The sequence below is a fragment of the Brienomyrus brachyistius genome, chromosome 15 (genome assembly GCF_023856365.1).
Source record: "Brienomyrus brachyistius isolate T26 chromosome 15, BBRACH_0.4, whole genome shotgun sequence".
NCBI lineage: Eukaryota > Metazoa > Chordata > Actinopteri > Osteoglossiformes > Mormyridae > Brienomyrus > Brienomyrus brachyistius.
Window position 1 is genome coordinate 8,848,680 of NC_064547.1, and position 11,190 is coordinate 8,859,869.

General features: G+C 39.1%; 1 protein-coding gene across 1 annotated transcript in view; it reads right to left on the reverse strand.

Annotated features, from left to right (window-relative positions):
• LOC125708416 (inactive N-acetylated-alpha-linked acidic dipeptidase-like protein 2) overlaps positions 1-11,190 on the reverse strand; it is a 210,567-nt gene that overhangs the window by 180,126 nt on the left and 19,251 nt on the right. The gene's annotated exons all lie outside the window — the stretch shown is intronic.

Sequence of the window (11,190 nt, forward strand, 5' to 3'; positions counted from 1 at the left end):
TAACCGCTGAGCAGTTGATTAAATTTTCGACACACTCACTTGTGGAAAATGTAGAAAATTTGATTAAATAACATGAGAAGTTTCACCTTAAATGACACCTTCTGACACCTTAAATGTCATAAAGGCACATAAATTGTAGCTTGTAAAAGTTGTACATCATATTAGTAAACAAAAATATATAAATGATATTCTGAATGAACATTCCCAAGAAAGGCGTATTATCCATCTGTGCAAGTTGGTTCATTCTAGAGGTCTGCTGCATACATTGCGCTGAAAACCCATCTGAAAGTTCTTGGACAAGAATATTCCTCACGTTTCAGAACAGTCCATCATTTTAAAGCTAGCAATTAAATGAACTTTTTACTTAGGCCTTGTCCACACGTGCATGGGTATTTTTAAAAACGTGTTTTTCCTCCATTATTAAAAAAAAATTCTCTGTCCACATGAAAACACTACAACACACTGTAAAGAGCACGCCAAACCAACCGCAAATTCCTCATATGGAAATACACTTGGCTAAAAAAATTAATTCTGATTCTGAACGTTCTGACGTTCAGAATTTTTTCTGAAAAAGGTAAAAAAAAAAAAAAAGATAACGGCAGACACACTGATGTTACAAGCCAAAAGGTCAGTTTTCCCAGCTTACGCATCCACCCTGAAAACGGAGTTTCTAAAAGTCATCACCCTGGATGGAGTCCAAATGACGAAAGGCCAAAAGAAATAGAAAAAGCTACGTTTTTAAAAGCGTGGACATTCACTTAATGAAACATGAGGGGTAGAATAGTATGTGTGCTAGTCTGTAATATTTAAAGAATGCTTTAAAACTCTTAGAAACTATTATAACCTGCTATTCCAGTTGTCAGGCTCTGAAGCATTGAGTCAGGGATGATAACTTAACCCAGCTCAAAAATATAATACACAAGGCTGGTTTTTGTTTTACAAGACACAGAGAACGAATACATGTGTAGTAGGTTCTACCGAATGGCTTAATTTCAGGAAGCATGGATCTCACACACTCTGCCCTGTAGCAACTCTAAAATACTGAAGCATGAAGTTAAAGCAGAAATAAAACACATGACCGCATTGCACTTGTTCACACATCTATTCACTGGCTTCCTCACACACTCAGAAGGGACTTGTGAAGCACTGACCCACGTTTTCCCAAGTCCCCTAATTAATGTGTACATTACTTCCCAGGTCACTGAGTACCGGCCATCTTGTAATTTCTCAAACAAAATAAAGGAGCCGCGGGCTGAACAGACACCATTCAAGGCTCTTGGTTTGTAGAACATTCAGCCAGCCAATGAAAGGAGACCTATCAACATTCCCTTATTTAAATCCAAGTTCAAGACCTGTTATTTTATTCTACATTTACTGTACGATATTATTAAGCTAGCTTACCACAAATAGTACAGCTGCTGCTGCTGGTTATGTAGTTATACGTTACTATGTATAGTACGTCTGTCATATCTGGGTACAGTACTGACTCCCCCCGATGTCTCTCTGCTCTCCGCATGCCTCAGATAAACATCAGCTGATCTTGAATGACCTTTCACCTCACCTCACGCCACAGATTTTCCAAAAATTATCACTCTGTTCTTTTACAACCAAAACAGGAGTTCTTTCTTTTCTTCTGATAAATAACTTTTAATATGGTATATTTGTTGTATCTGTTGCCAAATGCTTGGTTAAGGATGTTAGTAAAGATATAAAAAATTTGTTCAACATTTAAAAACCACAAGCCAACTGCATCTGACATTTTCAGCTTAAGCAAGCGAAGTGTCATTAATCAGGTGTTAATGAAAATGAAAAAATCTTTTTCTTGTTTCAACCAGTGTGTATGCCACCTCATTAAAAAATACCAGTACAACTTATTCATACAATCACATTTCTCTTCCTAGTTACATGTCAAACCCATTACTGTATAGTAGCACTGATCCGACATTCCAGGGATAGCAAATGAATGGTGTTAGAAAAATCAATACTATTGTTTAAAGCTAAAAATGGTCACAGCAATAATTCAAGGACAGTTCTGGCAATTGGCTGTTGATGCATTCATTGCTCAGCATCACAAAATTTAAATGGTCCACTTCACCTGAATCGATCCTGCGAAAATATCTCGGCACTTTGGGAAAACTACTGTACTCTATAACATAAATGGCACAGATGTATACATTCATCTGAGGAAGAAGAGTTTCTTCCATTCTTTGTCTTTCTCTGTGTCTGTCTCTCTAAAAGGTCTTTGTAATTGCAATTTTTCATACTAAATATATATATATATAAAACTGAGCATAAAATTTACCATCTTCAAAAACATGTTAAAAAGAAGCCAAAATTATTAACATAATGGCTGCTGGATCAGTTTCAGAATCAGGAGAACTAGCCAAACATGTTCACACAAAGGTAGAATTGTCACTCATCTCATGTTTAACAGGATTGTCTCATACTGAAAAATACTGTGTTCCTTTTTAAACCAATACAGGACACAATTTGTACCACATTTTCATACACATTGTTTCATACATAGACTACTGTAGGTCTTCACAATGGTGGTAATAGCCTAATATAAAAGTGAATAAAACCAAAAGTTTCACAAATGGAGCAATGAAGCTCAAACGCACTGGGATGGGACAGACAAGCAAGCACTCTTTGCTGAGACCGCACTTCAAAATCATCGTCCCCATAGTTACAAAGACACAGACTCAGTCACGCGGCTTGTTTAAGAGTCTGACAGTACAAGTCTGCCCATGAAAAGAAAGAGGCTGTCGAAATAAGCCTGAATGGGAGGCAAAAATACCAGTGGGTCAGTGCTGTCCCGGGTGACGAACACAAGCACTGTCCCTACACAGTATGGAAAAGTATGGAATTTAATTTAGGAAAATTTCAGATTCCAATCTACTGTAACAAATGGGCCTACTTTGTATTCTAAGAAAATAAAAAGAAACAGAATTAAGTTTTTAATGAAATCACCAATGTAAGCTTGTTGTCAGGGGCAGAATGTATACGCAATGTGCACACTGAAGAGCCACAAACCAGGGACTGACAGTATGTCTGAGTACTGCATACTTGATTAGTGTCTGTTGTAGGCTACCTTACAAATCAGAATGGTCACAATGGGGAAATGCAAGTTTTCACCTGCTTAATGTATTGTAACTGGTTGCCTAAGGATCCCGAATGTGATCTGAAAGCGAAATGTAAAGCATGCGTAAGGCTGTTTGACATTTGGAGCATGAGTAAGGCGGCAGAAGCATTAGTGTCTAGTGGCAGCATCCACTGTACAGAGAGAAGCTACATATTTTGATCAACATAAGAGTAGGATTTGTGGAAGCTTATGTAGTAAAGCCAGACATGTAACATTTTGATTTTAAAATCTATTTAAGTCATAAAATGTCAAATATTGTGTGCAAATCTGAAAGAGTATGGAATTTTAAACTGCAACGTTTAGGAATCCTGATAAGGCAAACTGCAGTGTGTCACCGATTTATTTTTTATTTTTTTGCCTGCTCATGGCAGACGATAGTCATGCTTGTGCTGTTGATGGGCAGTAGGCAAAATAGCAAAGTAGGTAAGTAAAATAGTAAAATTATTGTTGCCTTTCATTTCCAGAGGTGAAGATTTCAGGTCCAGAGAGTACAAATCCAGACCAGGATTTTGTTTCGACCAACCAGCTGAGCATAAAGAGTCACAGTCACAGAGAACTCAAGTGGATGGTTGAAACAAAATCCTGGTCTGGATTTGTACTCTCTGGACCTGAAATCTCCACCTCTTCTCATTTCCCCTGAGGCAGATATGGTACTTTGGTATTGTTTACTGATGTTTCCTACCATTCTGATTAAATCTGATAGAATAAGTTTTCATGAATATCATTTCCTAATAGAGGAAAACATTTATAATGTTAGGCTAGGCCATCGATTCAGTGTAAATTAATGAAGCTGATAATATCACATCCATTCCCCAAGATTCTGGACTGAAGGTTAATACTATTACATTTCTTAATTTTACGATTCATAAAAAAATGAAATGCATACAGTAAATAGTTTACATTACATAAATGACAATTTCCAATGTATTTTTTACTGTATTAACCCACAACTGACATGCTGGCTCCAACATACATGCGTTCCTGAACAACTAGCTATCATGTGACCCTCACTTCAGTCGCACTAAGGCTACAAGAAATTTTGTGCTTTTTCAGGCTATAACCATCTGTGATGGGTAATTGGATTGGTTTCTTACACCCCCCCCCCCCATATGTGATTCAGCATTTTTGGCTGATATCGCCCCAGTATATCAGGTATCAGATCTGTGGGATCTCTAATAATACTATTACTACTTTAAGCCGTAGACATTGCTCAATATGACTCCTTTGCGCCAGGTAACAGCTGGAGAGTTAACTGATGTGTATCACACTATTACGGGATTGATTCAGAAGATCTTTCAAGACTCAAAAGAAAGTCTTATGGGACAAAAAAAAAATGCAATTGCAAATGTAAATGGTGTCCTTGCACCAAAGACAGTGGGAGATGCAGTGAAAATATATTAACATCTGAAGGACTCCTTCCATTTTCTATTCAAATTGATGTTTTTGATAAAGAAAAAAGAAAAAAAAAAATCACCTTGCACTGAATTCCTTCACATCTGAAAGTGGGTTGATGAACGAAATGGTTGATTTCACAGAGAATCCCAATGAATCTGCAGGAGGAATAGTGTGGAGCATACTGCACTCTTGAAGACCTTGGGTTGTCTTTGGGTCAAGCGACAGGTTTCAGCACTGACAACTCAGTCACCATAATTTTGTAAAAAAAAAAAAAAAAAAAAAGCCAAAATAATCATCTTCAGGATAACTGCCCTAATGTACATAACACACTCAAACATGTATTAGACAACCTCACCACGGATGTTGAGAATCCAGTTCAAAGAATATTTCAGCCACTTCTGTACGTCAGCTAAAAGAAGAGTGCCACTGGAAGGTTTTTGTGAGTTTTGTGACACTGAGTTCCTAGAAGTCCCACGGCATGTCACAAGAAGACACTGTAGCTTTCCCTCAATCCAGCCATCTCACTGCATGTGCGAAACTGCTCTGCACTGTCATACCTCATCAGCTTTGGGGATGACTGCTCCAGGAAATTCAGCACTTTGCCAAAGCTCAGCACCAGTGTTGTCGGGGTACAGCATGAAGATGATGTTGTGGTGGTTTACCTCCTCTTCTGTAATTTTGCAAGTGCTACCACATATCTAGAGTTAAATGCCATCATGTACTCATTTAAAGCCAAACTAACACAGGGGAAATATGACAAGTTCTGTGGATCAAGGGTCAATATCATCGCCAATTCTGGTCGACATTTTCATTTCAGTGGAAATTTTACCACAAACATGGCATTTAGAAACATACAGCGTAGCCTACACAGCCAGCCCCTGCCTCCCCATCAAAAAAAATTGCCACAGATACATTCGGCCATGACCAGACAAGTTGAAAACGTCTGCTACAGATACCTCACAAAAAATGCTTTGGTAGCAACAGGCTTTACTGTCCACAGCATCACTCTCTCCATGATGGCGAGCTCAGCTGCAGTGATCTTAAAAAAGTCTGTGAAAACCCCAATGTCACTAGCAGATTGAACATGGATGAACACTGATGAGTGCTATTGAACCAAAAACCTGAAAAGTAGAGACCTGAAGACACACCAGAAGGATGATCAATGGAAGATCAAAAATGATCAAAGATGTCAGGGGTATGGCTGTATTTCAAGCAGCTGATCCACCAAACATGCTATTGATCACCCAGTACATTCTGAGCATACCAACCTCGATAGGGTCTGCAGAGAGACTACTCTGTAATATGCCAAACAAATGGAATGATGTCACAAAGCCAGTGGAGGTCATGAGGAGTGCTCACGGTAAACTTTGACCTGTCCTGTGCCGAATTCCACAGTGATTGTGAAGGACAAGCTATTATTTACAGCACATAGGTCAAACTCAAGGCCCACAGGCCACATCCGGCCCACAAGATCATTTTATATCTTTTTTTTAATGGCCCGGCGATATGAAGGGCTGATAACCAACTACAAATCCCACAATGCAGCGCATCAATTACGTCAGATCAATCAAGCGTCTGTGGATGTATACGAGCCTAATTTCAAGTCAAAGCTAGCCCCTAACAATGGCCAAAACAAAAGTTGATTCTGAAAACGTAACAAAACCGGTGGGAAGCTGAGTATATGTTTACTGACATTGCCGGTTAACCTGTGTATCTTATTTGTGGAGCTAATGTGGCTGAGAGAGAATCTCCACAACACAGAACCTCACCCCAAACATAAACGAAATTGTTGGCAAGAAAAGATGCCAAACATCCAGCTCTGACAGAATGGCATAAAAGCAAAGGAAATGGAATGTTTTGATTTGTTATTATTTTAACTTTCACTGAAAAGTACAATTTATATTTCTATTTTCAGGTTTTTTTTGCCTCATATTCATATTTTGAATTTGTATCATTTTGACAGGAGATATTTTGCGGAGAGAAAAATATTTTGAGTTTAAGTTTATTTTTTTGTTAAAAATATTGTATCCTGTCTGTTTCGATTCATATTTATGTTCAAAAAACATTTTGTTTGTTAATCCTGTTCGGTCCGAGACCTAGAGTGTGATTTGAGTTTGACAGCCCTGGTTTACAGCAGCAATTAAACAGTACTGATGGAAAAGCAATTACAGGGAGAAAGAAGCTGAGCTTCAGACAGAACAGGCATCCCCAGCATTTCCTTTGTTTAGACGGAACTGCCACATAGTGAATTTCTTTCCGGGTGTCTATGGTTCGAAATGCATACAGTGCTTCAGGAAAGTCTTGGGACTTTTGCTTAATTCAGTAAAAATACTGAAAAACTATTGGTTTCATAAGAGTCCATGGACTAGCAATGTTTAACAAACCTGCACTTATCTTCCACCAGACATTTTTTGTGTCAATTTTTTTTTTACTGACATTATTTCTGTTCTTTCCATTTTATGATAAATTGCAACTGTAGTTATTGGTTCTCAAAGGGATACTAAACACAAATGTTTTTGTGTGTGTGTGTTTTATGTTATTGCGTAAATATTATGTTATTAGCTTAATATTTATTACCCCAAAGATTTAGGCAATAACAGGGACATTCCCAAATAACAAAAATTGACAACGTCAGTAGCGGGTGTTTCCTCCATTTGCCGCAATGACAGCGGCGTCTCATGCTCCTCACTAGCCTCATGATGATGTTCTGAGGCGATGCGTTCCACTCTTCCACAAGTGCTACCTGCAGTTCTGCCAGGTCACGTGGGGGTGGGGTACGATCATCCAGTCTCTGCTTCAATTGGTCCCAGACGTGCTCTATGGGGTTCAGGTCAGGGGACATTGATGGCCATACCATATGAGGCACTCCAACTTCCTGATGTCGAGCTGTGACAATTCTGCAACGATGTGGTGGAACATTATCATCCATGAACAGAAAGTTGGGGGTGTGCTGGCGGAATTGGGGGATGATGATGGGTTCAATGATGTCTCTGAGGTAAGAACGTGCAGTGACTGAGCCATGGACAATAACCAGATCTGTTTTGCGCTGACTGGTGATGCCTGCCCAGACTGTTGCACCTCCTCCACCAAAGCAAACCCTGGGGACCATGTTGACCTCAGCGTATCGCTCACCTTGCCGTCTCCAGCAACGCTGACGGCCATCATTTCTGTGCAAGGTGACCCGACACTCATCAGTGAACAGGATGGTAGACCACTGCTGCATTGTCCAGGTCACATGGTCTTGTGCCCAGTGCAAACGTTCACGGCGGTGTCTTGGTGTCAGTCAAGTCACCTGCAACGGTCGTCTGGCATTCAAGCCAAAGGGGTGGAGTCGGTTGCGAATGGTTTGTCTGGAAACCATAGTACCCCGCGCATCTCGTAAACGGGCCTGCAGCTGTGTGGCAGTTGCATAACGATGTTTGAGTGCAGTGGTCCTTAGGTGCTGGTCATCGTTGCGGTCTGTCACTCGTGGGGCTCCACTCCTGGGTCTGTCCTGAATTCTGCCAGTAGTTCTGTGTCTTGATACAAGTCTGCTGATGACACTGAGACACACCAAGTTCACGAGCAACATCTGACTGTCTGCCACCGACCCCAAGGCGCGCCATGGCCAGGTGGCGCTGGTCGTCCGTTAAGTGATGTCGTGTGTTCATGGCTATTTGACTGATGAACTTGGAATGACTTGCTGACAATACCAGCTTTTTATCCCCACAGACTGTTGAAATTGATGCCACATTGAAAAAGGTTGTCTTGTGGTAAGACCATTACATGGAAAAACCAAAATGAGGTGTGTCTATCACCCCAATACAATTGCCTCCCTATCCCAAAAATGTCTGAAGTGTAACAAACACCGTATGTATGACATCCACTAAGTCTCTCACAATATCCCTAACTTATTGTGAGTAGTGTATATTATAAAGAATGAAGTAATGATTTTTGTTACAAAACCAGTACACTTCCAATATGTTTACTGACTAATGTGTCTCAAGACTTTCTGTGAGCAGTATACATACAGAGTTACAATGGTTACACAGTGGGCTAAGTTATGTAATGGCTACATAGTGGGCTACAGTGGGCTAAGCCTGTGTGCCTGTGGTCAGAGGGTCACCGGTTCCAACCCAGCTTCGGCACGTCAGAGGGGCCTTGAGCAAGGCCTTTGACCCCCAGCTCCCTGGGTGCCGCAGGTGGCAACCCTTCACGACCAGCTTACTCCTGTCTACAGAGTTGGGGGAGGCGTACAGAGAATTTCCCCACGGGAATACAGAAATATCAATTATACAGTCTGGCTGATACACACACACACACACACACACAACATGCATGTGTGGTTGTATATGTAATGCATGTCAGTTCAAGTAGTGTGGGAATAGATAAACCATAAACATAAAACCATTGATTTTTTTTCCAACCAACAAAACAAAGCTGAATTTAACTGCCAATTGCAGGTAGTCGTCTTTCCTAGAACTATTCTGTCATGCACCCTCAGTGTGCTTCTGAACAACTTCAGCATAAACTCCTCCCAGGTGCTGGTCTGAGGTTAGTGGAGGCTACACCATTGGAAGTCTTAATTATAGTTTTAATTATAGGGTTTTAATTATATGGCACAAGTCTGAAATTATTCAAAATTGAAATTACTATTCCAGATAGAATTTCTGCATTCCTACTGCTTCACAGGACTAAATCACCCTTCCTGTGAACATTCGGGAGAAGGACTTGTCAGTCACAAATTTCAAATGTTCAGCTAAGCAGCTAGTAGCATTCGGGTAAATTAAATGGTTTCATGTCATGTTGATGAGAATCCCTTCATTTGGAATGGCAAACTGAACCATGCAAAATGGGAATTAGGCTGAGAATATTAGATTGCTAAAGGCCAGGACAGAGACTGGTTGAACAGCACAACACTGCAAACACAAAAATAAACAAAAAATATGCAAACTCCAGTGGTGAATTGGTTAATGGGCGCTACAATGTATTTTGGATTACTGGCTAAAAAGAAACAGTGTATCAATTCACTATCGTTTTTGACTGTTTTATGGCTTCCATCCTGCAGCTTATACACTTTTTCTGGAACACTTTACTTAGGGAGTATATATATTTAGTAAGAGCTCAGTTACTATCCATCCATTTATCCATTTTCTGTAATTGCTTGTCCTATTCAGGGTTGAGGGTACGGAGTCTATACTGGAGGCAAAGCAGGGGCCCCAATCTAGCTTAGTAACTATTGAAGTACAAATTATGAACTTGAGATACTTGGTAGAGGTGATTATTCATTAATGTCAAATGCAAATGATTTCATGTATGTCAAAATGTGCTATTGTAACCATTTAAAAACCTAGTAGACTAGTATGTTCATTTAGTTCTTCATTTGTAAATGATATGATAATTGCCATTAAGATATAAGAACTAAACAGACTTAAGTATCAGGCAGTAGGAGTACAATTCTTATATACTGTGAGCAATGACAGAAATATTTACTATTTGAATGATAGATGATTACTTTGATTACCTTTCATTATGGATAGGATATGGCGCCTGCTTTTTTAGATAAGAGATTTTAGATATTTCCATTTTTTTTTTTTAGATAAGGTTCATCTTACCCAACAGACATATGCTTTCCCTACTGGTAACCATGATCTGGACCAATGATATTTCTGAATACCAAATAGGGTTTAGACACAGGGCAGGGTAATAAAACAATATAAGTTTTCAATATAACAGATGCTTGATAAAAGTTCGATATAATTTAACCCCCACATTTTGTGGGGGTTTCTTTGTGTTTTTCATCACAATGAAATGGGGTTACTTTCACTGTGACTGCTTGTCTGGAAAGACAATGGAACATAAGCAATGAAACAGCCTTAGAAACACAAAAGGGGGTTTAACGAACAAATGAGACAATGAAATTGGGCAGGGAGACAGACGAAAGACAAAACAGTTAAAATAACAGGGCAACTCATCAGGAGAGCAGGTAAGTCCAAAGCAACCTGTCTAACAAGGGTAATCCAGCGAGAACCAAAATGAAAGTTCACCGTAAAATTTAGTCCACAAGAACACCACATAGTATAATAAACCACAAAGAATTCAGAAAGGCTAGGAAGAATGCAAGCAGTGGAGTTTTATTGGCGCTCACTAAAATAAGCGATTCAACTTCTACCTCACATTTCTGAAATGTGAAATGCTGTCTGGCAATTGTTTGTCACATTCTGACTACAAAGAAGAATTTAAAAACACGACTGATCATCTGGTTTCTTCAATTTCAAAAATTTAAATAGAAAGAGATAACTATTTGGCATTTGTCGTGATAATTATCGTATTCACTTATATGAACATTCTAACATTTTTGGCCATATCACCCAGCTCTACGTAGATCAGTGTCAAAGATAAGTCCTGGTCAGAAATGTTTACTATAGCACAGCCTACTACAAATGCAGGCTTGTGTACATACTTATGCATGTTAAAACTGAATGTCCAATCAAAAGATATTTTTTGCAAATTAATCTACAAAACTCTGAAACAAAGGAACGTAACAATTACTAAAAGTTAAAGGAATACTATTATTAGTATTACTAGTATTAATGAATAGAAAATTATACAGGTTTTAAACGGAATGCAGAAATTGTTTAATACACAGAAATTTTGAAGGAAATATACAATAT